General features: G+C 40.4%; 1 protein-coding gene across 4 annotated transcripts in view; it reads left to right on the top strand.

Annotated features, from left to right (window-relative positions):
* The first annotated feature begins 10,453 nt into the window (after window positions 1-10,453).
* Window positions 10,454-26,584, top strand: part of SOX6 (SRY-box transcription factor 6) — a 645,777-nt gene continuing 629,646 nt past the window's right edge. Inside the window, exons 1-3 of one of the 4 annotated variants that reach the window (XM_046016041.1) lie at window positions 10,454-10,694; window positions 11,294-11,473; window positions 16,236-16,281. The gene's annotated coding sequence lies outside the window, so the exon portion shown is untranslated. Of the gene's footprint in view, window positions 10,695-11,293; window positions 11,474-15,824; window positions 16,282-19,565; window positions 19,650-26,584 lie in introns of those variants that run through there. The other 3 variants (XM_046016039.1, XM_046016042.1, XM_046016043.1) reach the window with 3 other exon arrangements.

The following is a 26,584-nucleotide window of genomic DNA, read 5'->3' on the forward strand; positions in this document are numbered from 1 at the left end:
GAAGTTTGGTTTTATTAACTTTTCCCTAAGAATCCACTAGTTATAATGAATAGCATATTATTATTCCACTAGTTATTATTCCACTAGTTATAATGAATAGCATAATGTCTGTTTATTTAATTTATTATTATTGTTTTTAATTAACATATAATGTATTGTTTGTTTCAGGAGTAAAGATCTGTGAATCATCCCTATACAATTCATAGTACTCACCATAGCACATTCCCACTCCATTGTCTATCACCCAGCCACCCCATCCTTTTCACCCCTTCCCCTCCAGCAACCCTCAGCAACCCTGAGATTAAGAGTCTCTTATGGTTTTTTTCCCTCCCCTGTCCCATTTTGTTTCATTTTTCCCTCCCTTCCCCCATGACCTCCACCTTTCAAATTCCTCATATTAGTGAGATCATATGATAATTGTCTTTCTCTGATTTACTTATTTCACTTAGCATAATACCCTCTAGTTCCATCCATGTCATTGCAAATGGCAAGATTTCATTTTTGATGGCTGCATAGTATTCCACTCTCTATATAGCTCACATCTTCTTTATCCATTCATCTGTTGTTGGCTGTTGTTGTTTTTTTAATATAAAACAAACTTGTAAAAGAAAATAATCCAGAGCAAAGTAAAATAATACAGAGATTAGAATATGGTAAGCAAAGTAAGTGATTTAGTTGTTAAATAAAACAAACCAGTGTGATTAAGCATAAATAAGAATATTATATGATAAAAGTCTGTGGCCAGATCTTCCTATTATGACATTTTGTGAAAGCACAGATTAATCTTTTTCTAGATACAGTACCCAGTTTGAGGCTCTGCAGCCTTAGAGGGGTGTGGAGAACTGAGAGAAGAAAGTTGCAAGTATTATAAAAAACTTAATTACTAGACATAAAGAGTAAGGCTAATAGTATATCTAAATAAGAATATGATATTTAGAATAAGGCTAATCTACCACTAACTGAATACTTATTGTAGGTCCCTAGTAGGAATGTTTTGGTCTTGCAGTATCTTAAGCAAAGAAAACAGTTACTTATTTCATGTAATAGGAAGTCTAGAGTTTGAAAGTTTAGGGCTGTCAGAGCAGGGTAGTTGATGTTACTGAAGTTTTAGACTCTTTCTATACTGTTGCCCTACCAATCTCATTATTCATTGAACATTTATTCATATTACAGATATTTATGGAGTACTTGATATATGCCAGGAACAGTTCTAGTTGTTTTTTAATTTTTCAGATATCTTTTCATTTTGGTATGTACAATCTCGTGATTGTAAGACAGTCCTTGCCACTCTAGACATCACAATCCCATTTAAAAATAGAAAGCTGGAGGGTGCAGTGACAAAAGATCTTTTATTCAGGGACATCTATTCTTTTATTAGGGGAAGAGAACTTTCTCAGAAGCACCCAGAAAATTATAAAATTAAAGAGATTGAAAGTAAAGAAGTAAGCATTTTAGAGAATCATTTTAAAAGTTCCAACACTCTAACAGTAAGCATTTGAGGAAAGGAGAATAGAAAATGGAATGGGGTAGAAAAAGAAAAAAATATAAGAAAGTATCCAGAAATGAAAGACATGAATTCTCAGACTGAAAGAGCATCCACATGCCCAGGACAACGAATGAAAAAAATTCATACCAAAGGGCATTGTAAAATTTTATAACAATAGGTATAGAGATTCCAAAAGCTTCCACAGAGAAAAACAAAAGTAGATCACGTCAAATTAGGAAGCAGACACCTCAATGTCAACACTGAAGTTTAGAGTACAATGGAGCAGTGCTCACAAATTTTTGAGAAAATGATTTCAACCTAGACTTCTATACTAAATCAAACTATCTACTGAATGTCATGAGACATAGATAAATTTCAGATAGATAACAAACTGAAACTTATTTCTTATGCTTTGTTTTGTTAAAGAAGTTACTAGAGAATGTGCTCCAATAAAGTGAGGTAAGTAAACCAAGAAAAAAAGATGTGGGCCCCAACACAAGAAATCATAAGGGCAAATACCTGGGTGACCATTATTCAATGGCGTGGAGGGCAGCCAGCTTGAATTTGAGCTGAAAGACAGGTTATTTATTTGTAAATAAATACATGTGAAAAAAGCGATGATGATAAGCCCATAAAAAGTTAATAGATGATTACAATTGAGACTTTCAATAAGGAAAAACAAAGAAGCTATAAAAGAAATGACATGTGGGGTGCCTGGGTGGCTCAGTGGGTTAAAGCCTCTGCTTTCAGCTCAGGTCATGATCCCGGGGTCCTGGGATCGAGCCCGGCATCAGGCTCTTTGTCAGTGGGGAGCCTGCTTCCTCCTCTCTGCCTGCCTCTCTGCCTACTTGTGATTTCTGTCTGTCAAATAAATAAATAAAATCTTAAAAAAAAAAAAAAGAAATGACATGTATTTATAGTATTCTACTTGGCTCAGCCATGAATGAAATTTACTTTGTGTGATAATGTAAGCATTGACTTAGCCAAGAGTTCTACATAATTATTGGGGAAGATGGGAGAAATGATATATAAGAATTAAACATTCACTTGCTAAAACAAGAAAACAAGACAAGAAGATAATGACTAGTGAATGCAGAAGTAGTACTTAGGAAGTAGAAATGACTTAGGATATACAATTATTAACAGATGTGTCAAAGGGCACTACAAACTTAGCAATCGGGAAAAAATTCTGCAGTTAAATGTACAAATTATTTTAGAAGCTGATTTATTCAACTGTGCTGGTGTCTTGTTTAGGATAATGTCTAAGTACATATAGTCAGTGAGAACAAAACTGTAATATTAAAACAATCTGATACTTTACATCATCTTCGTGTACAACACTATATTCTTTGGAAATCTGAGATAACACTTTCACTATTTCTAGGTTGTATTTGCCTTTTGTGACAGTTGAATGACAATTCATTTCAAAGTATCTGATGCATCTTTAAATGCATCTCTTGGAATGACTTGTAATGATTGTGAAATATATGCTTATTGAAACCGGATACCATTACTCTTTCTTACTCTTCTTAGCACCCATGCCTTGCATGTTTGGATTTAGCTTGGATAAATTGTTCTTAGTTATCTCATTTTAGGATTTTTAGTTTACTTAAGGATAGCACAAAATAATTGTAAGTAGTACATGAGCACTCTAAATTATAGAGCAGCAGAGTATTAGCTGTTGTATGCATCACTTTGTGAAATACTAATTATAAACAGACCAAAACCAAGTTTGCTAATTGTAAAATACATCTTAGTTAAGTTTCCTGGATGACATATTGTTCATAAAAAATTGAGGTTGCATGCTTTTTCAAATATAAACACAGAGATGAAAGCAGAATGAGAAAGTTCACATTTTATACTTTATTATATACTACTGTACTTTAGTATATTAAATTAGAAGTCTGTTGGTGATTTTAACAGTCTTTTAGCTAACATAGTATCAAGTGTTGCTGGTGCAAGGTAGTTTCTTTGTTTCTTGTGTTTAAATGTTATGCTCCTAGTATAATTGTAATGTTCATGTAAATAATTAACCTACATTAAAATTTTTTTTAATTGAATGATATCAAATACATGAATATATTTCATGCTTTATTATGATCTGGGAGATAATTGAAACTTCACAGTAAAATACATTCAATTTCAGTAGTAACATTCATATAAATAAATGCTTATGGGTTATTGAATATTTAATACAATTTTAAGGACAAGTAATTATCTTTTGTCATTTTTCACATTAAACAAAATTTTAGTTTAAAAATGTAATTGTTTTAATATATTCAGGAGTTTTTCATAATTAGATATTTTTGCTGAGTTTGTGCCAATCCAGGTACTGTTATATATTGTACATATGGCAATATTGTACCCGTCCCCTCCCTTTGTTTCAAAAACATCTTTTCCATCTTGACTAATAGAGAAAATGTCAGAAGTAAATTTAGTAAGTAACCCATCTGGGCAATAGAAATACTGTATTTTTATTTATTAGGATATATTTATTCTCTGCTGCATAAAACCAAGAAACAATATGGACAATAACCAAAATTAAAATTTATCTATTACCTGTAGTGGATACTGAATACACAGTTACTGTGATGTAGGCAGGAGATAAAAACTTCATGAAGAAAATTCATTATAAAGATTTATTTTCAAAAAATAAAAATGCCCAAATACTTAAACATTTTTAAGGTGCCTAGCATGGTGCTTGGTTCAAGAAATAATATAAAAAACAATTAAACATTAGTTGTATTTTAATTTTTTTTATAACATATGTCTGTGATTATGACAGACAACTTCTAAAATACTCATTTGACATTTTCCAGTATAGTGTTAGATAGATACTACTAGATAGTATTGCTATTGTCTTGCAGGGTCACAAAATTTTCAAGTTTATCATTGTATTTTCTCATGATGGTGATGTCGTAGTTAATGGGTTGGTTTTCAGTTGCATAGACAGCAGACACCTGGCTTACTCAGACTAACACTTTCACACCAGTAAGTAAAACTTGGTAGGATAGATTGTCTAATGCACAGATCTTACGCTGTAGTTATAGTGTTAAGAAGTCCTTGTTATTATGAATGTGCATTATGAGTATATTGTACACAGTCCTGGTATGCAAATGTGTAGCATTCAGAGAAGTGAAATAATTCTGTGTTATTATTATCTTTGTAAATTACATCTTAAGAGTTTTTGAGGACTTTATGATGGCAGTTTTCTATAGTCACAGTCATACAGTATGTGCAGCACAAAGTGTTTTCTTTCACTATTAACAATAACTGAGCCAATGAAAATGCTTTTTAAATATACACTCGGCAAGCAGTTATCTGGCTCTTCCTTCTTACTATCCACAAACGATCTTTTATCGTCTTTTAAGGCAGCATATGAAACAGCTTTGTAAACATCTGTTTTTCATTGTTAATTGTCAGGAAAACTGGGGATTTAAATGCTTCTTTGGAATCCTCTTAATCCTATCAAGAAGAATAAGTTGTGTACGTTTATCTTTTCTTCTTTAGATTGTTTCTTTGCCATTAAAAAGTACATGCATTCTGTCTTCATTTATTTTTCTAAAAATTACTGTTAGTATTATAATATTTTTATATATATTTTGGGGGCATTGCTTTATAGTAATTAATTGAAATTATTAGCAACAAAAGCTATATTATATCTGAAAGAGATGCCTGATAAATATAGGCTTACATATAATTTGCCTTTTTAAATCATTTTCAGAGTTTTCTTGGGCATAGTCCATATAAAAATGTGTAATGAGAGAAAATGTAAGGAAAAAGTATTTGTTAGCCAAAGAACAGATTAATTAAGAGCTCCAAATCATTTGCCATATTTATTCTTTAGGAAATACATGCTTTATTTTCATAAGCTTTTTCTGTTCCAGTAATTGAGCCATTAATGTCAGTGGAATATTTCTGGCAGTGACGTACTAAGACGGCTTTTGCAATAATACATTGTGTCTTCCTTCTAAGTGAAAAGGATCTGTTGCAATAATTCCCTAAAATATATTAAAATTCTGCACCAGTTATTTTGAATTCATAATGTAAAAGCAAATGCACCTATCTCTAGAGAACAGAGAGAACATCCATAATTTAATACTTAAGTAATATGTAATAACCAATAATTTTTGTTACCTATATATGAACCTAAGTAACAAAAGTATAGAATACTAAGAGAAGTAACGTACTTGATCGTTAATGAAAACTTTTTTCAGAATGTATTTATTTTAAAGCATTTTATGATCTTTATTAAATTGCTGTCCTTTCATGCAATTAGAATGCATTGTGCATTTTTCTTTTTAAAAGGCTTGTACTTTATTAGTTTCTAAACTGGTATAAATTAGAAACTCACTATTCGCTATTTATATCGCTTTTCAGTCTTTGCTTTTCAAACTTGTATTGAAGTGATGTAGAACTAGGCCTTATCACTGCATATAAAATTAATTGAAATGACATATTGTTGCAGTTTCTATGGCAACCATATCATGATGCTGATGCTCTTAAAAATTTATAAACTATAATCTGAAATATGCTAATTCTAGTGAACATAGTTAACACTTATTTGCTTAATATTCAGTTTAGTGCTAAACTTCATCAACTTGGAAAGTAGGTTGATAACATATTCTATACGATTAAAAGAGGTTTTTGTATTGAGCTCTTGAGTTTAAATATTTTCTCCAAAAACCTACTATTCAAGAACTTTAAGTGTGAATAAGTGAAGATTTTCACTTATTGTTGTCTTAAACAGACATGAATTAGCATGAGGATGATCATTGTTGCAGATTCTCAATGTTTCTGTCTCTCCTCCTCCCCCATTAAAAAGATAAAATATTCAAACCTCATGCAAAACATCCTGATGAGAATTTAAAAATTCAATAAAATTGAATGAGTTATTTAAATAATTGCAAACATCCAGATACTTGGAACGCTGATTTATTTATTTATTTTTTTTGCTTTCATTTGTTTGTTTGACTTTAGGTAGATAATATCTTTATCTTACATGTATGATTGTGATACGTATTAGAGACCTAAAACTAGCAAGTTATAGAATAATTCTGCATTGCACTTAAAGACTGATTTGAAGATATGGTTTGAAGTTTCTTTTAGAACAGATTTGAAAGTAAAATACATAAAATATGTTATTTGGAATTAGATTGTAACTATAGATTGTTTTAAAATGAAGCTTTTTTTTTAGATATACATTTTAATAAGTAGGAAGAACTTTTAGAAATGTCTATAGGTGCTTAGTAAAAATATATAAGGTAATTTAAACAGTACATACCAAATAAAATGAATTAACATCATATGCAATTATCAAATATACTTATACTGAACAGAATACTTCTGCTCGCATAGTTGGTAAAAATTAATTTTCAGCATATTAAATTTCAGTTGATGTGAAACTTTAATATTTATTAAATCATAAAAGTGCAAAAGATAGATACTTAAGTAACACATTTAATTATTTGCTTTGCACATATTAGGCACTCAATAAATATTTAAAGGTGAATAAAAATGTGGAAAGCAAGCAAAAGTCTTCAACATAATTGTGATATTTAAAAACACACACAAAAGAAATCCTCTATTTAGAAAATTTAAAAATAGCAATCTAGGATTTTGGGAAAGATTTTTAAGTAACAAATTTTAAAATTAAGAGAATCCAGTTAAATTCAGTTTTTTAAAAAACAATGCTAACATAATACAGAAAGCTTATAATTGTTGAAGTAAATTATCAAACCTTTAAAGAGTAGTAATATTAGTAAATTATTGTTTTATTGTTTGTTATTTATCAGTGAGCAGTTTTACACCATTATTTTTGTGTCCCTTGCTTGTCTTTTATTAGGCACTGGAATGGAACTGTAGGATTTATCAAATGTCTCTAGTGTGGCTAAAGGGTATACTGAATGAAATGGTAGTCATCTTAGTGATTGTAAACCTCAGATTTGGGAAGTGGTATGTGTTGGGAAGAGAAGCACATATGAAGGAATGCACATGCTTTAACAAGAGTACTTAATAATGGAAAGAACATGATATCTCAGAAGGATGCTATTGGGACAAATACTTTGAATTTTAGTGAATAAGGTTTATTTCTGTGGTTGAATCATCCTGTAACTCTATCATATTTTTCCTTTCTGTGGTTTTTGTGATATTCATGTTTACCTATATAATTATTTAGATCACTTTTAGTTAGAAAAATAATTCAATGTTTCATTTTAAGACAAACATTTGGATAAAAATTTCACTTTTCATCTAGATCTTCACTCTTCATCTAGTGGCATTTTTGGCAGCCTTAAGTTATAAAACAATCAGTACTTTAATAAATAATTTTCTTTCAGATAGTATTTTAAAAACATTAGATCTGGCATTTCAAAATATTAGTTCTGATATGTATGTTTGAAGGGGAGTTGGTAGAGGTTTATATTTTCTGGTTTCTACCACATTTCTTTTTATGGTGGTTTTATTTCATTATATTTTTGTCATTGATATTCTATTTATAGTAAAGAAAAATATATGCCAAATAGTGACAACTTCCATGTTGCTACGATTTTGATTTAAAGATCATGGAATTGGTGCCTGGCTGCCTACATGCCATGTGTTCCAGTTTCGTAGTCACTGGTCTTTATTTGATTTTTCTTTAAATGAGGTTTCTACCCATGCTTAGTTTCTGGCAGTTACATTAAGCTTCATGTGTATATCCCTTTCACTTAAGAGAAGATGAACTGCCAGGATTATGTATGGTAAAACCAAGGCCCCTGTACGATAAGGCTCTGGGGGCATTGTATGAGTCTTATATTCTTCCAGGAGGTTGGCCCACCCCAATGCAACTAAGAAATAAGATGATTTGAGGGCTATTACATATTTAAGGTTTTCATAGTGGATTAGAATAGCATTACTTAGCACAGGTGTTTCTATAATTGGGATTCCCTGGGAAAATTCAGTACTGTATTCAAAGACACTTGGCTTTCTACATGAGTGGAGGAGGATCTAATGTTAATTTGCTAGGCTGTGGAGTGAAACCAGGGAATAGGGGTTTGGCTTCGGGGCCTGTTGCCTCTCTCTTCGAAAAGATATTTCTTGTCCATTACTAGTACTGGGTTGCTGTGGTTCTTGTTTTAAAATTTAATGTATTTATTTAATTAGTTATTAATATTATTATTATTACTCCGCTGATCAAAATAGTGAAGGCCCCCCGTGACTTATGGCCTCATGTAACATAAGATAGTTCCTGAGTGTCCTTTTTCTTGAGATAAGTAAAAATATTCTTCCTCTCCTTTGATAAAGTATTACATTTAAAGAATGTCTGTGTACCCAGGTGATAGGGAAGACAGAGGCACCCTTGTGGCACAGTTCACTGAAGAGGATGGACTTAGAGTGGGTTTGCAGATTGATGCCTGGCAGTGTCCAGGCATAACAAAGAACAACCACAAGATATTTCAGGATTAGGGAGGGAATTCCTAACCCTGGTATCCTTATAATGTAAGGTGTGAGTATAGGAAAGAGTGTGTAAAGATTTTCAGTAGAGGTAGGGGTGGGAAAGTTGAAAAACTCTGACATTATTATTATTATTTTACCGAATCATTGTTAGACAATCAGAGGGACTGATTTTCTGAGAAATGGGCGACGATAGATCTAAGTATCCAGCTCTTGCAGCAGGCAGCTGGGTTGCCTGAGCGTTTTCAGGTGTGCAGTTCATGTCTGGGGGCCCGCTGCTAGTGACCTTGGGTCTGGCCACTCCCGGAGACCCTTTGTCTTCTGTCCGGAGGATACAGAAGAAGCCGGAGCCCCAGGGAGTGTGGAGTCCAAGTTGAGCCGAGCGAGGTCACTGCAAGAGGGAGCTCGGTCTTCGGCCAGGACTGGAGCGGATATTTCGCCTCTCCGAAGTTGCCTGTACCCCTCGCCACAGGCGTGGGAGTTAGTGCTTGAAGTTTCAGGGGGAGCAGCGCCTGCCTTGGAGCTGCAGAATCCTTGGCCGGGAGCTTTGTACTCTGCTGGGAGAGTGCACCTTCCTCGGTTGTTGGCTATTGGTTTTAGCTAGCGTGCAGAGTCAGCCCTCATTCTTCCTACCCCAAGTCTCGGAGAGCAGTCCTTTTCGCTCAACCGGTCTGCTCCCCTCGCTTCCCTTTCAAGCGGTCCCCGCTGTCGCTAAAGGCAGCAGGGCCAGTGTCAGCCGGGTTTTTCTCCACAAGCCGGGAGCCGGGCGCAGTCTTCCGCTCGACCTGAAGGTGGCGACTTAGGCACATAAACAGAGCTCAGCCAAACCGGGAGGTTGGCACCCTCGCGGTCCATCCACTATCATCCTAGTTTTCCCGCTGCTCTAAAGCGGGCTGAATTGACGGTTATAGGCACTTGAGTTTAGATGAGGAGTTCGGCCAGATTGTCAGAATGTGTGTGTATCTCTCTATGCGTTGATGTGTGGGTGCGTGCCCTTGCTCAGAGGCGGCCAGGGGTGGTGGTCTGGTGGAAACCCTCAGCAGGACCCGTTTGGGACGCCGCGAGTCTCCGCAGCATCACCTGAGCGTTCAGGCCAGGCTGAACGGCGGACTGGGGCTGCAGAAATGCTATGCAGCCCAAGATGCCGTGATCAGCATGCAACCCGCAGAGGGGCAGAGGGTTTGGTCACTGCAATCAACGGTAGAAGATTTGCTAATTTCGTTTCAGTGACACCCACAATTTATGAGCAGAGAGATCTGGAAAATAAAGACCGTCGTGCTGTGCCCTTCTCACGGGTGCATGCCCAGTGACCTGAGTGGGAGGGGTCCTTGGGGGTGGGGAAGGGAGGCACAGACAGCGAAAGAATAAACGTGCGACAGTCACAAAGTCTTACCTCCGGGACGAAAGGACACGGTTCCTAGAACTGAGATATCCATAGCCAGTCCGCATCCCAGCTGTTTCTTCCGTAGCCTCTTTCCTGCCTAACACAGCCTTCTGACTAACTTGGACAAGGCTTAGCTGCCCCCCTCCTTTTTTCCTCCTTTTTTTTTTTTTTTTTTCCTTTCCAGACATTCCCTAAACTCAACCCAGGGCAAATCCAGAAGTCGGTACAGTACAGAGCTTCCATTCAATCGTGTGGGGAAAATCCCGTTTACAGTTTCTTTTAGGCAGATGGAAGAAGTAGATGGTTACCGGACTTTGGAGGGGTGCATGGGGCTGGCATGGGGTGTTGGTGGCAGGGAAGCGCGATTTCTCTTAGGTCTTGGTGTTTCAGGTAAGGTTCCCAGATTCCAGCTGCCCTCCTGCTGAACTGCGGTGGCGGGTGAGAGTGGAGGGCGATTCTCGTCTGATTAGTGGGGAGTGGAGGAGGGTGGAGTGTGTGTATGTGTGTGTGTGTGTGTGTGTGTGAGAGAGAGAGGGGGTGGGGAGGAATGGACCCTGGACCGGCTCCACGGACACATTGTCTTGGTTTGTGTCTGTGCCTGGTCTATGCTGCTGCCTCTGGAGCCTTTTGAGTAGGGTAGTATGCCCTAGGCTTTTTCTCCCTCCCCCCCTCCTTTTAAAATGTGTTTTAAAAAAAGTGAATATCTTTCTAAAATAAGTTAAAAATCTTTCTTTGAGTTTCCATTTGAGATGTCAAAATGATTAAATAAATGAAACTTTATTTGACCGGGGAGTTTACCCAGAGACTCTGCGACATCTCGGGTCTTTGGCCTTATTCTAATTCCACGGTGGTAATTACCCTTCGTTTCTTTAAGTGCAATAGATTTATTGCCTTAGAGACTATGCACAGTTTGATTGAATTATTCATTTTTTTCTTTGGTGTAGACTGCATCTGGGGACTCTGATGTGACGTGTAGATTTTTTTTTCAGGAACAAAGGGAATGTGGAAATGAAAGAGAGAGGGAGAGAGAGGCTGGCAGATGTAATGAGACGCGGTGAAGGTGTACGCAGACTGGCACTCCCACTCCTCCCTTCTGCTCTCACTGCAGCCCTGGGTAACTCGCAGGCTAACACAAACAGCTTTTCTCCCGCAGCCTGCCCTCTGTCACTGTAAGTACATCAGCCTTCTCTTATCAGCATGCAGATTCCAGCCACGCACTCCCCTTGCTCGGCTTTGCACCTTAGACAGCAGAAGCACATTTAAAAATTAACTTCCCTAAGCCAGGAAAGCCATGTCTGTAAAACTTATTTTTGATTTATCTTTATTTTTCTCTGAAAAAAGTTCATGCATTCTTACCACTTTTCCCCACCTCCTTTGTGACGGTGCTGTTGCTACCGTCGCCACCGCTGTGGTCTTCCCAACAGGACGACGCGCAGATTCAAATGAAATTTCATGTTATTGTCTAGCCACTTAAAGTCCAGGGAAAATGCCTTGTCCTTTTATAACATGATGTCTTAAAGAACACAGAGCATTATTCACAGTTTGTTTTCTGCTTTTGTTGTGGAAACACGAGTTCCGACCTCTTTGAGGTAGAGTCCCAAGGGCACTGTTATTTGGGAGTTTGGGTTATTTGGTTACACCAAACTTAAATGAAGTGCAGGGGGCTACCGAGGTGCTGTTATGTGTGTTATCCCTGTTTCAGAAAACCAATTGCTAAAACTTTTCTCCGTGCTGTAATTAAAGTTTTCAACTCTTCCTTTTGGGGTTTTTATACTCTTTCACTTATTCTTCGTTTCAGTGAAGTTCTCATTCCCCGTGTTTTGGAAGTAAAGACATTTATTATTTGTCCTATTTATACAGTAGCCGTAAAGCCCTTCCTGAAAGAAGTTAGCGACCTTAAGATGTAGCTCCGAATTGTTCGCCCGGCTGGTGTAAGGAGACTTCCACAGCGAGAATTCAAGGTTTTAACAGTCATTATGATTTTTGCGTGGGTGCCTTAAATATTAACTTCTTTAGCAGAATTCAGTGCGTTGCCCTTCCCAAGTTCAGGCGGACCTTTCTCCAGGAACTGCCCACGCTTTGCCTTTGCGGGTTCGCGCCTCTTCTTTGGAGGTGCGAGGCCAAACTTAGCAAAGCCGTGTTGCCTTAGCTGGTTGCTGTGCGCAGGGACACCGGAACTGCACCGAGGCAGCGAGAGCTGCGGCAGGTAAGTTAGCCCCCACGCGTTCTCCGCCCCCCCTTCTCTCCCTTGTTACCCTAGCTCAGCGCCCAGGGTTCTCCCCGCCCGGGAGCTCCGACCCCCAGGGCAGGTGAGCCTGCGTGCGAGTGCGCCAAGATCTGGTCGAAAGGTGCTTGGGTGTCCTACTCTGCCTATGGGACTTGTCGGAGCCCGAAGGCCAGTGTGGACCAGGTGGAAAGCCCGGCACTTCAACCCGTTGGAGCGCTCTCCGCTCGCCCCCTGCGCCGTGCAGTCGTGCTCGACACTTGAAAGGAAACCCTTACGATGCACCCCCGCCCCCAGGGCCACGTGTCACCTCATGCACAGCCCGAAGGGCAGCACGGAGACCCCAAACTTTAGTTTTTTAGCTTTAGGGATCAATGTTGTGACCAGCTTCGGGTTTCCGCGTTATCAATATACTTTAGTTATCAGTTTATTAGGTAAAATCTAAAGAGAGTTCCTGCCGCTCCTAACCAGAAGGTCCACTGCGGCCCAGTTAGGGCCTTGGACTCCAGAGATCTTGATAATGTCGCCTTTCCCCACTTTCTGCCTCCCGCCAGTGGCCTGCATCTGGTTGGCGGGGTCAGTCGAACCCCCCAGATCCCCAAATGCTGTGTAATTTTAAAGAGAGAGATGCGCTGGTGCTTGAAAAGCCAGACTTGTCACAGCAACTCCAAGGGACCCAGTCGCATCCCAGCGTTTCCCTCCCGGATGTTTTACCTCCCTCAGTGGCTCTTCCATGAGGATTCAGGCTTTGGGACTGAAACTACCCCCTCATCTCTCTGCCCCAGCTCTGCAGACATTTAGGACAGGTCATTCGATTTTGACCTCTTCAGGCTTTGGAGAGATTGATTTCTTTCTTTCTTTCTTTCTTTCTTTCTTTCTTCTTTTTGGCCCCCATGGTTGAGTTCTGGGGCAGGCGGCTAAGTAGTGTGAGACTCTGGAACACAGTGCTGGGCCTGGCTTCTCTCATTTACAAAACAAAAACAAAAAACAAACCCTAGGAAAGATTTGGCCCACGTCTAGGCTAGAGACGCTGGTCTAGGTTTGTCCCTTGGGCCTTGGAGGTCAAGGGGCAGGCCTAGTAGTTCTGGGAACCCCAGGGTGGGAGAAACTGCCTGCAAGGTGCTAGGCATTCTCTTTAATGGCCTCTAGGCTCTGGCTCCTGGAGGTAGACTTTCTAGTCCTGAAAGTCGCAGTGGGCTATGGGAACACAAAATTTCTTGTTGGAGACTAGTAGTCTTTTCAGCCCACAGTCATCAAGTCATTTTTAACTCATAGTCCCCGAACTCCCAATTCTCAAACATCTTACTTCCTATTGGGGTAGAAGCATCTGGCTATTCCTTCCGTCCTACTGATCTGAGATGCTCATCCTTACCCTTGTTTCTTTTTCCTCTCTTGTCTTGAGTTCATATGAAACCAAACATAAGATACACTTTAAGAAGCCAATATATGACTGACATCTCACCTCATTCCATTTTCTGTGTTTGGTTACTCTCTCCATTTTTTAAAAAGTTAATGTAACAAAGGTGAGGCTCTCTCCCCTTTATCATTTTAATCACTTAATTCGTGGGAAATCTTATTCAAAGTCTTGGCAACTTTAGATTGCCTTGAATTTTCTGACTTAGTCATAATTCCTGTCCCATCTCTCCTGGTGCATATTTCTTCCACAAAGTCCCTGTTTATGAAGTGTCTCAAAGTGGCCATCTCATATCAGTTGCTATATAGTGAGGATTTTTTCTTCCACAGATGTCTGCTGTAGTTATGTAGGTATGTCAGAACTTCTCTTCCAGCTTTTAATTTTGATGTAATTTTGACTCTCCACTAACTTCAGTTTCTGAAATCTAGTCTGTTTTTTGGGCCTGGGTTAAGGCAGGTCAACCTCGCCAGGTGCATACTGTCTCCAGAGAACTCTGTGTCTACTGCTGTCAGAGCTGGTTTTCTCATCTATCTCTTTTACTCTGCATCTCTACTAACTGACACCAGGATTATTCCTTCCCCTCTCGGTCCCTCAGCTTGTGTGCACTAAGATAAATTTCCAGGTCTCTGCTCCTTTTAGGCCATTCTGTACCCTTGCAAATCTTTTATCTACCTTATACAGGCATCAAAGAGAATCTTTAATTTATGTGGGTTTTTGGGGGGTGCCTTTTATTATATAATTTCCTACATCTTACATGCATTTTTACATGCTGTTCAGGGTGGCAGAAACTCTTTTCCTCTTCTACAACTTCCAAGCCACCCTCTTGAAATTGTAGCTCTAGATCTTTTCCTCTACAAAGTTGAGGTTATACATATATATCACTCACCCAGTTTCACGCAACACAAACTTATCCAGATAATAAATGTGGAATTATTTTATTTACTGCTGTAAAGGTATAATTTTTCTTTGGTAGTTTGTACGTGTCTTGTTATTTCTAACCATTTTAACCCACAAACTCCATAATCACATGGTCTCCAGAACATGTCACCTACATATATTAAGGATCTCCTATTTCAATTGCTTTTTCTTCTTTTCCTCCAATTCCTCCTCTTCCTTCTTTTAAAATAAAATTCTCTTCCCCCATTCACTGAGATCCTATTAACTGGTGTGTTTTCATTATTTCTGGTTCCTGCATCTCTTTTTAAATCTCTCTTTGACCACTTCATTTTCATTTTCTTTTATCCTTCTTATTATTCATCCTAATATTCACCCATCTTTCCCTCTTCCTGGTCTGCTTCAGCCCTGGTCCTTCCCTTTCTCTATCTCCTGTGACTCACTTTTGTGGTCCACTTCTGTATCTCAGTACTTTTAATATTCAGCCCATTCCTCCGCTGTCACATAACTTTTTCAAAACACAAATTAGCACCCCTACATTTTCCTCTCCCACTTCCCCTCTTCCTTTTCTCCAGTTTGCTTTCTTTCTCTGCAGTTGTCTACCTTTGCCCCACTGCAGTTTGCCTTTCTCTTGACTCCTCCTCCCAGCAGCCCCAGCCCTAATAGTCCCCCTTTGGTCCCTTACTCCTCACCCAGTCTCTCTCCATCTAATACTTGTCTCCATTCTCCTTTGACCCCAACTCTCTTCTTTGTCCCCTTCCAATTCTCTCCCAGTAGTTGCTTCACTCTTTCTTCCCAGGCGCTTTCTCCAATTTCAACCTCAGCTCACGCCGATCTCTGCCCTCTCCGGTTCTCTCTTGCCTTTGCCTCCCGCTCTTCCCTCCTTCTTCTTCCTCTGGCCCTCCCCCTCCCTCCCAGCTTCCCAGCCTGGCTCGCTGCCTCCCTCGCCTCTTGTCTCATCTTGCCTGTGTTGTCTGGGAGGGGAGCCCTGCCTCCTCTCCCTCGCTCAGATCAATGCCCTGGCCACTCACTTTCTGATGTTGCACGACGGGAAATGCTTTGAATACTTACGACATGGCCGCTCACACTGATTGCCAAGATTGACAGCACTAACCATCGCCTTCACTTGTTTCAAGGGGGAAGCCCCTAGTCACCCCGGTCTGCGCGCACCTCCTGGCACCCCGGCGGCAAACTTCTGCGGGTCAGCGCTCCCCCCGCCCCGGGCGGGACACCCCCGCAGACTTGAGTTAACGGGCTGTGCCGGCCGCAGCGCTGGGGGGTTCTGCTCCCTTTCTCCCCGGGCTATGCTAATTGACCTAGCATCGACTCCCCTTCCTTAATTTTTTTTTTATTTGTATCTTTCCCTTTTTCTTTAATGCCGTTTACTCCCGCGGCGCAGCGCACAAGGAGCCCTCCCGTGCGGTACCATCCTGGAGCCCGCCCAGGTAACCGGGACGGAGCGAGCGATCTAGAGAGCGAGGGAGGCAGAGCGTGAGCGCGCGGCCCGTTTGTGAGCTACCTGTTGGGGAGTCGGAGGGGGCAGGGGGCAGACACCCCGGGTCGGGCCGCCGGCCCCCGGTGCCTTCCGCTTCTGCCTTTCCGGGCCGCTTCGGGGTTAGTTTCCCTGAGCTGGGACTGAGGGGCTGGGGTAGGGCAGGCGGAGGGACTCGAGCTGAGCGCGCCGAGCCTTGCGAGGGCGCGGGTTGCCGGAGAGGCGGCTGCCCAGCCCGGGCGGGTTTCCGTACTTGGCTGGGGAGGGGAGAGGGGAGGAGGAGCGGGAGGAGGGCGCTCCGCGGGGCCGACGCAGAGGGGGGAGTAGAGGCTGAGAAAGGGGCCCGAGCGTCTGCCGCTCGCTGGTGGACGCGCGGATCCCCAGGATGCGTCCCCCTCTCGGAGAGTTGTGCCTTGTTCCGGAGGCGGTGACAGATCTGCGTGGCGGGCTTCTGGTTTTCTTGCCACCCCCCACCCCCAAAATCCACTCCGAGAAAACACATGTTGTAGCTCTAGATAACTGTGCGTAGGACACTAAGGCAAAAAGGGCAGGGGAGAGAGAGACAACGCAACCTTTGACAACAGAAAGCTGTTATCGCCATCCTAAGTATTCGTCCGGAAATCTGTCCGCCCTCTCGGCCCACCTTATTCCTCCTCCTCCGCCTCCCCGTATAGATAATCTAATCTCTGTAACTGGGAGTGGTATGAAAAAGAAGTCAGGTGGCTTAGAGAATGAATTTGTAAGTCTCCGTGAAGTTTGAGGTAGGTATTTCATTGAAGTTTGCGCAACTGTGTGATAGAGGAAGCTTATGTGCCTGCGTGTGTAGTTCTCTCTCTCTCTCTCTCTCTCCTGTGTAAGCAAATGCGTGTGTGCTCTGAGGGTTCAGATGGGACCGCTGGGTGGTAATGCCCCTTGCACCCACAAGAGGGCAGCATCCTGAGGGCTTTGTGAGCGCTGTTATATCTCGTTATCGCTGCAGGCTTGGGTTTAGAGAAAGTTATACTGAAACTTTCAAACTGATATCACATCTTATTTCATGATATTAAAAAAAGACATAAAGAAGCAAGGAAGAGAGAGAGGGTAGGAGGGAGGGAGGAAGGGAGGAAGGAAGAAAGGAGAAAGGGAGAAGTGAAGAAAGAAGATAGAATAAAAGAGAAAAGTAGGCGATTAGCCTACCGGGGGAGAGTCCTAGTCACACCAAGACTAGGGGGAGGGCTGTTTTAATTGTGGGTTTGGCCGACTGACGACTGGAGTGCCCTCCGCGGCTGTCTTAGTTGTAGCCGGAGGTCATGTAAATCGACCTTAAAAGAATGCATAAGCCATAAATTAAAATAAACCCTCACCCAAGGGCTGATCCATAAGTAGACAATATCCAACCTGGACAAAACGAACTTTCCTTTACAAGCCGACTTAAACCGCATCCCCCCAAAGAATAGAGACTAAATGCAAAGTAAGTTTCCCAGCGAATATTTTGTTTTCTTGAAAAGTGGTGTGTTGATTCGCCGTGTGACTGACTGCGACACCGCAGTTTTCCGGAGCGCTTCAGTGTTAGGCTCGGTCGGGGTGCGGGAGGTCGGGAGGACCAGTTGAGTCTCTGGATTTCTTAACGTCCCCCAACTCCCCCCCCCCCCCATTTTGGTTTGAAAACTTTGGCTATTTGTGGGGTTGATGCTGGCCGAGGGCGGGCGACAGTCGAGGATCTCCGCGGCGCTCTCCTACCGAGTGAAGTTTAGCGCGAGGAGTTCATAAAGAAAACCCGGATCGCTAGAAAACCTGGTGGCTCCCTTCTCTCACCCTCACCCCACCTCCGCTCCGCCGCAACTTTCTCGGGACCCTGCGCGAGTCCCCTCCAGTTCCCTCCGCTCTCGCCCTTCCTCCCCCTCCCCCATTTTGGAGGTGACTTTTTATGATCTTTTTAGGAATAAACAAACCGAATTTCAAGACAATCCGAAACCCAAGTGCTAATCTGTAGTCCTCTTTGCTAGGGACTCTAGGGCAGCAGTGCTGGGCTGGCGGGGGCGTGGGTGAGGGGCCGCCCAGCCCTGAGCGGTGCGGGCTCGGCCTCGGAGTCCGCCGGCGGGGTGCAAGATCGCCCGGCTCGTACCTTCCCCGCCCCGCGCTCTCCCACCGCGGGTCCCTGAGCCCTGCCGGCGCCCTCCGTCCTCCTCGGCGCCCTGCCCAGGCCCTGCCGCAGGCAGTCCTCTCAGCGGACCAGCCGAGGACCAGCCGAGAATCGCCGCTCTGAGGCTCGGCCCAGGCCCGGGGGCGGTGCTGCCACCCGCCCGGGGTCCAGCTGGAGCTTGGTTGCTCCCGGGGGAGCTGCTTTCTTCCTTCTCCCTTAAAGGGCCCGTCAGGGAAGGGAAGGGGCTTGTGCTAAGGCTGCTGGGCTTGTGCTCTGGCTCCGGGAGGAGCGGCCCGCGGCTGCAGAGGCTAGATTAGCTCCTTTTCCTCGGCGCTCCGTGCGGAGCTTTCAGATAAAAAGAGAATTGGTGTGTTCCAGCAGATAAAAGGTGGTTGTTGCCTGCGTGTTTTGAGTTTTATTTAAGCTCTCTTAGGCTGACCAAGTTTGAAAAGGGTTGTTTGTATGAATTACCAGATATTGAATGCTGCCCCTATTTGGGGACTAAAAATAAGTTTTCGACTGTGCTGGCGGGGCTGGGCTGTTAGCGAGATGGGCTGTCTCCGGCTGCTTCTGTGTGTGTGACCTCCTCTGAGGGCCGTGCTTGAAGTTTAGGTCTGGAGATGGCCCGAAGCCGGGCTGCGGCGAACTGGGCTGGGCTCGGGACCTCCAGCTGCACTGTCAATGGGGCTCTCGGATGACGTCCCTGTCCGGGGCGCTGGACCCCAGCGCTCACTCGGCTGCCAGGCTTTTGGCCCTGGCGGGGTGGCCCAGACAACAGCCCAGTGGAGTTGGGATGCGAGCGTGCCCTTCTCCCCCGCCTCCCCAGGGTCTCCTGTCTTCTGCCCTTTATAGTCACATGCCCAGGTTTTCCCCTGGTCCCAAGGAGAACAGATACAGCCCCGCCCAGTCTATTTCTAGGAGGTGGGTTTAGTGAATAAAGAGGTCAAGTGGTCGGGTCCGCAAGCTGGTCCATGGAGAGGGGGGACAGGACGGACACCTGGCAAGGACCGCCTCGCCTGTCCCCCCCCACCCCGGGCCAGTCCGCCCGCCCACAGCTGGCCTCCCTAGGCCACATTTTTGCGCTAAGTGCGAGAGAGGCTGTGGGAAAAGCAATCCTGGACCGGCCTGGGGCCGGCGAAGCTGATCCCACGATGGCATTTTGTTTTGAACAGTTGCTGGGGTTGACGTTTCCTCATAAGGTAAGGTGTCACTGGACAGTCGGCTGCCCAAATGCCACAAGTATAATTAGCTTGCCCACTCAGCACCTCATCCCTGAGGCCCAAGGCACGGGCTTGGCGGAACTGGTCTACTCAAATCTGTTCCGGGCTACAGGATTCCCGAGGAAAGACCGAACCTAGCAGGACAGCCCTGGAAGGCCCTGGCACCAGAGAAGACTGTGACAGTGTAGTCTTGTCTTTGATTTCTCTCTTCTTTTTCTCCCCCATCTCCTCCTGTTTCCTCTCTTTATTTTTCAGCTGGGGGTGGGGGGATTGCTGGTAAGAGGGGTAAATGGGATGCCAGCAGCAGGCTACAGACTGAATGAGAAAAGGAGATGCAGAGTAAAGTCTGGTAGTATGCATCTTTTTATAACCCTTCCATGGGGGAGGTCTGCTAGTGCCCCTCTATTCTGCACTAATCCTGTAGGACCAGCCCAGGCTTGACATTGTATCTTAGCTTGGGCAGGGGCTTTAGGCTTCTAGTTTGGACTGTTCACATGTCTGTGCCCTCCCTCCTGCTCCCACGCTAGAGGTCTGAGAGTTCCTGTGCCCTGATTGCAGCTTCTGTTTTCCCCCTTCAGGCCTAGCCACTTGGGGCTGCTAGTGTTCACTGTGGGGCAAGCCTGGAAAGATCTGCCGGCTCTTCCTGCATCACTCTTGTTCAGCCTGGGATTCTTAGGAGCAGTACCTTGTTGTCTCTGTACCCAGAAGTGCTTGAACTTCCTACCTAGCTTCCCAGACACCAGCCTTAGGTCAGCTGTAGCCTGTACTCTCTAGTGGAGACCAGATTTCTAAAACATGAACGTGACCTTGCCTCTTTCACCCTGTGCAGTAACCATGGAATTCAACCCTCAGCATTAGGTACTTTCACTAGTCTCCTTCCTCCCCTAGCTCCTATGCCACTCAGTTATGCCTGATACTTACTAGAAGAGTCTCTTTATTTTAAAACAAACAAGCAAGCATCCTAAACCTTGCACTAAATCTTAGTGGGATAGTGTTAGCTTTTCTATGGAAGCAAGAGGGCACCTGTCTGGTGGGAGGTGGGGGACACAGTTTACTTGGTGGCATTTGCTTTTTATTGAACCAGTGAAGTATTTCATTTTCTTTTAGTAGAGGAAAACTTATGACTGAATTTTTAAAAACTACCAGATCAGAAATGAATTATCTATATACTTTGAGAATATCTGGATAATGGGCCAAGTGACATGTAGATTTTTTTCTCCTACATTTTTGAAAACCTCATAAATAAAGAGGGATTATTCCTATTCTAAAACAACAAGAACAACAAGAAACAACCCAAAAAAAAAAAAAAATCCTTCAGACTCTGAAAGCAAGCAAGTATGCACCACACATATTAGATCTAGTTTATGACCAAAGGCAGTAAGAAACCAGGATCTAGACAAGTGATAGGTCATTAATTTAATGTCACTTTTCAATAATGTCACTTTTCTCATGTACCACCAGCACCTCCTTTCTTCTCTGCTCTCCCACCATGTTCCTTTACTTATAGTGGCAAGACTAGATTTTTTTTATTTATAATTTACCCTGCTTATTGTTCTTAGTTTATGTTTTAGAAGTAATGAAAAGGAACTTTCTCTTAGAGTGTATGTTTTTTTTTAAAGAAGAAATATTTCTAAGTTTATTATTATGGAACATGATACAAACTCCTACAATCGTACATTGTGTAACTACAACACTCAACATTATACTATAAAGATAAGTATAGAATATATTAAATAATAAAGTAGTATCAATATCTATACCTTCAGCTTGTTCTATTCTATAATGAGCTCACTAACTGAACACTTTGAAGAGGTGACATTCAGTAGGAATATTATGCTGTCTGTTGGATATTTTTTCTTTTGTAGCAGAAAGCAACAGATTTTTTTTTTAAGTGAGGGGAAAGCATACATTTAAAATATATTAACATACTTAGCAAATCCTTCTTTTATAGGGTCTTAAAGTATATTACTTTAAAACATATATGATATATTTTGGTGTCATTATTGAATGATTTTAATGTCTGTTTCTATTTGACTTTTAGGAATTATTGGGTGGTGACCCCTGATGAAATTGCTCTATATCTTGTATTGAAGAAATTAGTGATGTTTTAAATAATTTTCTTTCAATTAATATAATAGGTACTGGAATAAATGAATTTTCCTTTTAACAAGGTTTAATATACATTGGCTTTAACCCTTTCAATATTTCCTGTACTTTTCAGTTTTGTTAGATTATATATCTAAGTTTGAAATAATTCTCTTGTGAGACAATTGCTATGCACTTTTTCACTATTTACAAACAGCATTATATAAGAGTAGTGCAGTACAACTAAAACTTTGATCTAAGAGCTATTTGTTTAAATATAGTTTAGGGGTGCATATATATCAATTGATGTTTTTGAAGTCAAGTGAAACATTCCATCCAGCTAATGTGTCTGAGAGTACCATATCAGGCACAGACAGGTACTAGAAATGATAAAACACAGATAACATACAGCAAGATGATTTGCAGATGGGGCATATTATCTGCTGTTATGAAGTTAGTTGGGTCATATTCCTGTGTTTTTTTTTTTTTTATAAAATTCATCTAGGTTATTTCAGAATTATCAAGTTATGTGGGTATGTGAGAACAGATTTTATTATAGGAATCTGCTAATAAGTGAACAAATATTCGTTGCCTTTTAGAGGAAGATATGGACTCTCTTTGCATTTGAATTGCTTATTGTTTAAGAAATATGGCTTTCTCCTATTACTTTTTCCTAAAAAAGAATTTAATATATTTACATTCTATGTTTTCATCCTAACTCCACATTTTTCTACTGATTAGACTATGTTCTGAATCTTAACATACTCCGGTTAAAAAAAAAAAAAGCTGGCGTTCTGGTATACCTATGAAAAGCAATTTTTATTACATGTAAGTGCATTTTAAATATATAGCATATCCTTTTTTGCCTGATATTCTTCAACTGTGATCTGAGAACTAATGTTTTGATAAGAGTTATATCAGAAACTTTCATCATCCTCTCATTATATATTCTTTATCCATTTATAGGAAGAGTGTTTTTACTTTTCTTGTTCTGTGGAAGAGGGTAAAAGCTTTTTAGGTAATTATTTTGTTTAGACATTTAGTCAAACTGGAAATAATTTATTTTGTATTATGGTTTTCTAAAGAGCTTTTCAAGTTTGAAGTATTCATTGTCATAATTTGGATAAAAATATCAATTGAAGAATATGGGTAGAGGTTGTAAGATGGACTGTCATTTAAATCTACTACCGACTCTCTCACATCCAAAAAAGGGTACCAGTCTGTTTTTCCTCAAATCTGTGGTAGTCTCAAAAAAGGGAACATGAAATCCTAAAACCTCAGAGAAGCAGTATCAATTCAGTTCTTAACTGTAAATCCTTCATATCGTTGCTCAAAATATCCAACTTTACACCAATATTAGCCATTCTTTTTATAGTGACACCATGCTTAGTAAAAAACTTCTAAGCACTGAGGTCAGGTGTTGAGATTGGATTCTAGTTTATTTTTTATGAATCAGATAAAGATTTCTGTGCATGAGACCATATGTGAAGATGAGAGAACAAGAACATTTCCATATCAAAGGCAATATATCTGAGGCTGCCTGGTAATTAAAATGCAGTGGTTTGGACTCTGTGCACTAGCACTTAAGCAGAGCATCGCCGGGACCTTGTGCATCATGCAGGCGGTTGCCTCTTGCATACTTCTTGAAATACACTTATAATTTTGTACAAACATTTATGCCAGTCCACACTTTTCTGTAGATAATTTGTATTTCATCCAAACCATTCAAAGTAGAAGTTATTTTCTGAGCTACCCCCTCATTATGGCTTTTGTGTATCAACTATTTTTATTCTAGTTGTTTGTATTTCCTTTTACCAGAAGGATGCCTTGTTTATATTCAGAATCTCTTCTTGCTCCTTTAAGACCCCTTATGTATTACTTGTATTTTACTATTCACTCAAAAAACTTTCATCTTTAGGAATAATGTGAATTATTTTCTGAGGTTAATTGTAGATGGTGTTATCTATTATACACTAATAAAATACATTTAAAAATCAAATGTCCAGTTATTTCTACTTTATAATACTGATATGTTTAGTAATCCTGCCTAACCTGCACAATATATAATATTGGAAAAAACTCCTTTTTGAAATGCTTAAAGAATGCTGTAATGTTCTTCCTTATCTTTTAATGGTATGAAAATATGTAGTGGCATTCTCTTTTGTACTACTTCAACTGAAAAACAATCATTTGAAGCTATAGAAATCTTTATATTTATCTAGAGATATCACCTCACACCAGTCAGAATGGCTAAAATTAACAAGTCAGGCGAGTTATCTTTTTGCATTTATAGGGAGTTGTTTGGCTTTATTTATAAAGAACTGGGTTAATACCTTAACCTGTAATTATTTGGGGATTGAATAGTGAAATTAGAAAAATCTAACAATTGGTAGTCCAATGTTGTATATATTTCAGAACATTTTGCATCTTTGGTAACTGGCTTGAATTTGCTGCTCTGTAATTTTCTAGATTTTCTATTTCCCTCTTTTTCTCTATGAACATTCTGTGCTGGCACATGTAACAAGGAACTCACTGGTATATTTTATTTACTAAGCTCCCCTGGTTTATAAAGCTTTTTAAAGATTTCTTTGGATTGAAGTACCTTGTATTGAAGAAGCCTAATGTAATACTGTGGAATTCTTTAACAGTTTTTGTGTTTTAAACTATTTTGAATCAAAATTACTTAAGCATATTGATTTGGTGCTCTTCAATGCTGACCTGTATAAATAAGCTTAATAAATATAAGGTAAATTCAAATTACATTATGTGATATATGTATTAGCACCTATGCAAATATTCTATATTCTCTCATTTCAAGTTTTCCCTTGATCTCTTTCTTTTCTAAAAATCTCACAAGATAACCCTTTACATGATATATTATCCTTACTGCCTTCAATAATTTGTTGTTTCTAGGCATCTTAAAGAGATGAATTGAATTGTCTATCTTAATATATCCATTCAAATGCAAAAAGGGACTTTAGTGCTATTTGTGATTTTGACTTCACTGAGCACAATCTCTTCTCTTCTTTGAAAAGTACTTCTTTAAAAGTAGACAAAGAAGATTAAAGATGCTTTACTTTCCACGACTACACAAGCACAATATGTGGAAAAAGAAAATGTAACAGGTTTTTTCTTTTTCTTTCTTTCTACTTCTTCTTCTTCTTCTTCTTTTTTTTTAAATAAGGAGCATAGATTTCAAATGGAACTCATTCTGAGACATGGTTGTAAATGTTTTCTTTCATACTTTAGAAACAGATCATTGGGTAACATGATTGAGCACTTACTAAGTTCTAGGCACCCTGAAGAGCATTTTTGAAGTCACAAGTCTATTTTTTTAAGGATTTTCCTTTCTATTAAAGATTTTTGATATTTGGTAGGTGGGGAAACTTAGCTGCAGTTGTCATGGTGCTAAGAAGGTCATTGGTAGAACTGGAGAAGAATGCTTCTAACTAGGAGAGAATAATTCATCATTCTTTCTTGGGAAAGAATATCAAAGAGCAGCAGTGTTGTTGTGTTGTTATTTTCTCAGAAATAATCTCCAGCTATCTCGGTGGGCATTGAACCTCTTCTATTTAGAAGTCAGCCACCCCATCCACCTCTGAATATATCCATGGTGTAATCCCTAAACCTCCATTTCTTCATCTCTAAAATGGGAGTGATAATAATATCTACATCATAGAATTGTTGTGAGGTTTATTTATTTTTTATTTTTTAATTTTTTTAAAGATTTTATTTATTTATTTGACAGAGAGAGATCACAAGTAGTCAGAGAGGCAGGCAGAGAGAGAGAGAGAGAGAGGGGAAGCAGGCTCCCTGCTGAGCAGAGAGCCTGATGCGGGACTCGATTCCAGGACCCTGAGGTCATGACCTGAGCCGAAGGCAGCGGCTTAACCCACTGAGCCACCCAGGTGCCCTGTTGTGAGGTTTAAATGAGATAAATGAATGTAAAGCACTAAGCTCACTAATATTAAATAAATATTTAATACCTGTTGAAATTATTGTTGAAGTGGTACTGTGTTTATCATTATACAGATCTGGCTTCCCATTTCAGCTTCCGTATGTACTCTCTATGAAATCTTTGGTGAATTACATCGGCTGTTTCTTTTATTTTTATATGAAATACAGACAATATGTATTCCTTCCTTTCTCCTTGAATTTGCTGCTCTGTAATCTGCAATTCTCCTAGAAAGGAGAATTCATTAGTAATCTGGCATACTTGGGATAAATGCAGAATTTGGATGTCCAGCTCTCAAATTTGAGAAAATTCCAATTCTAAGGACTCTTAAGAGATTTTGAAAGGTGATTTCATCTGTCATCCCACATCCTCTGAGAGTATATGGATCACCCTTTCTCCATTCTGATCAGTTAAGAAGCTTTCTTTATTTTGAAGGCCTGCAAAGAATGGGATTGTATAATCTCCTTTGTTCATGTACTTCAGTGATTAATACCAGGAAGTTCTTTGTGTCAAATATACACATCTTACTTTGCTTTCTTTTGGTTTCATTTAAAGAAAATGGAAACCTTTATTCTTTATTGAATGATAGACCTACATATTAGGAAACCAATATTAAACTTTGAATTTTTATTTCTTGAATCTTTCCTTTGGAGTCTTTTTTCCTAAATTAATTGTATGACCTTGGAAAAGTTATAAAACCTCTTTAAGTCTTGATTGTGATAGAACTTACCAGGTGATAGGGTTGTTGGGAAGATTCAGTTTGAAGATACATGCACAGAAGTTCATAGAACAGTTCTGGACAATGGTATTAGGGTTACTTGACAATAATTATGTGATCAATAGAACTTTGTCATGAAAGGCTAATTTTTAATTC

This window comes from Meles meles, chromosome 8 (assembly GCF_922984935.1).
Source record: "Meles meles chromosome 8, mMelMel3.1 paternal haplotype, whole genome shotgun sequence".
Taxonomy (NCBI): Eukaryota; Metazoa; Chordata; class Mammalia; order Carnivora; family Mustelidae; genus Meles; species Meles meles.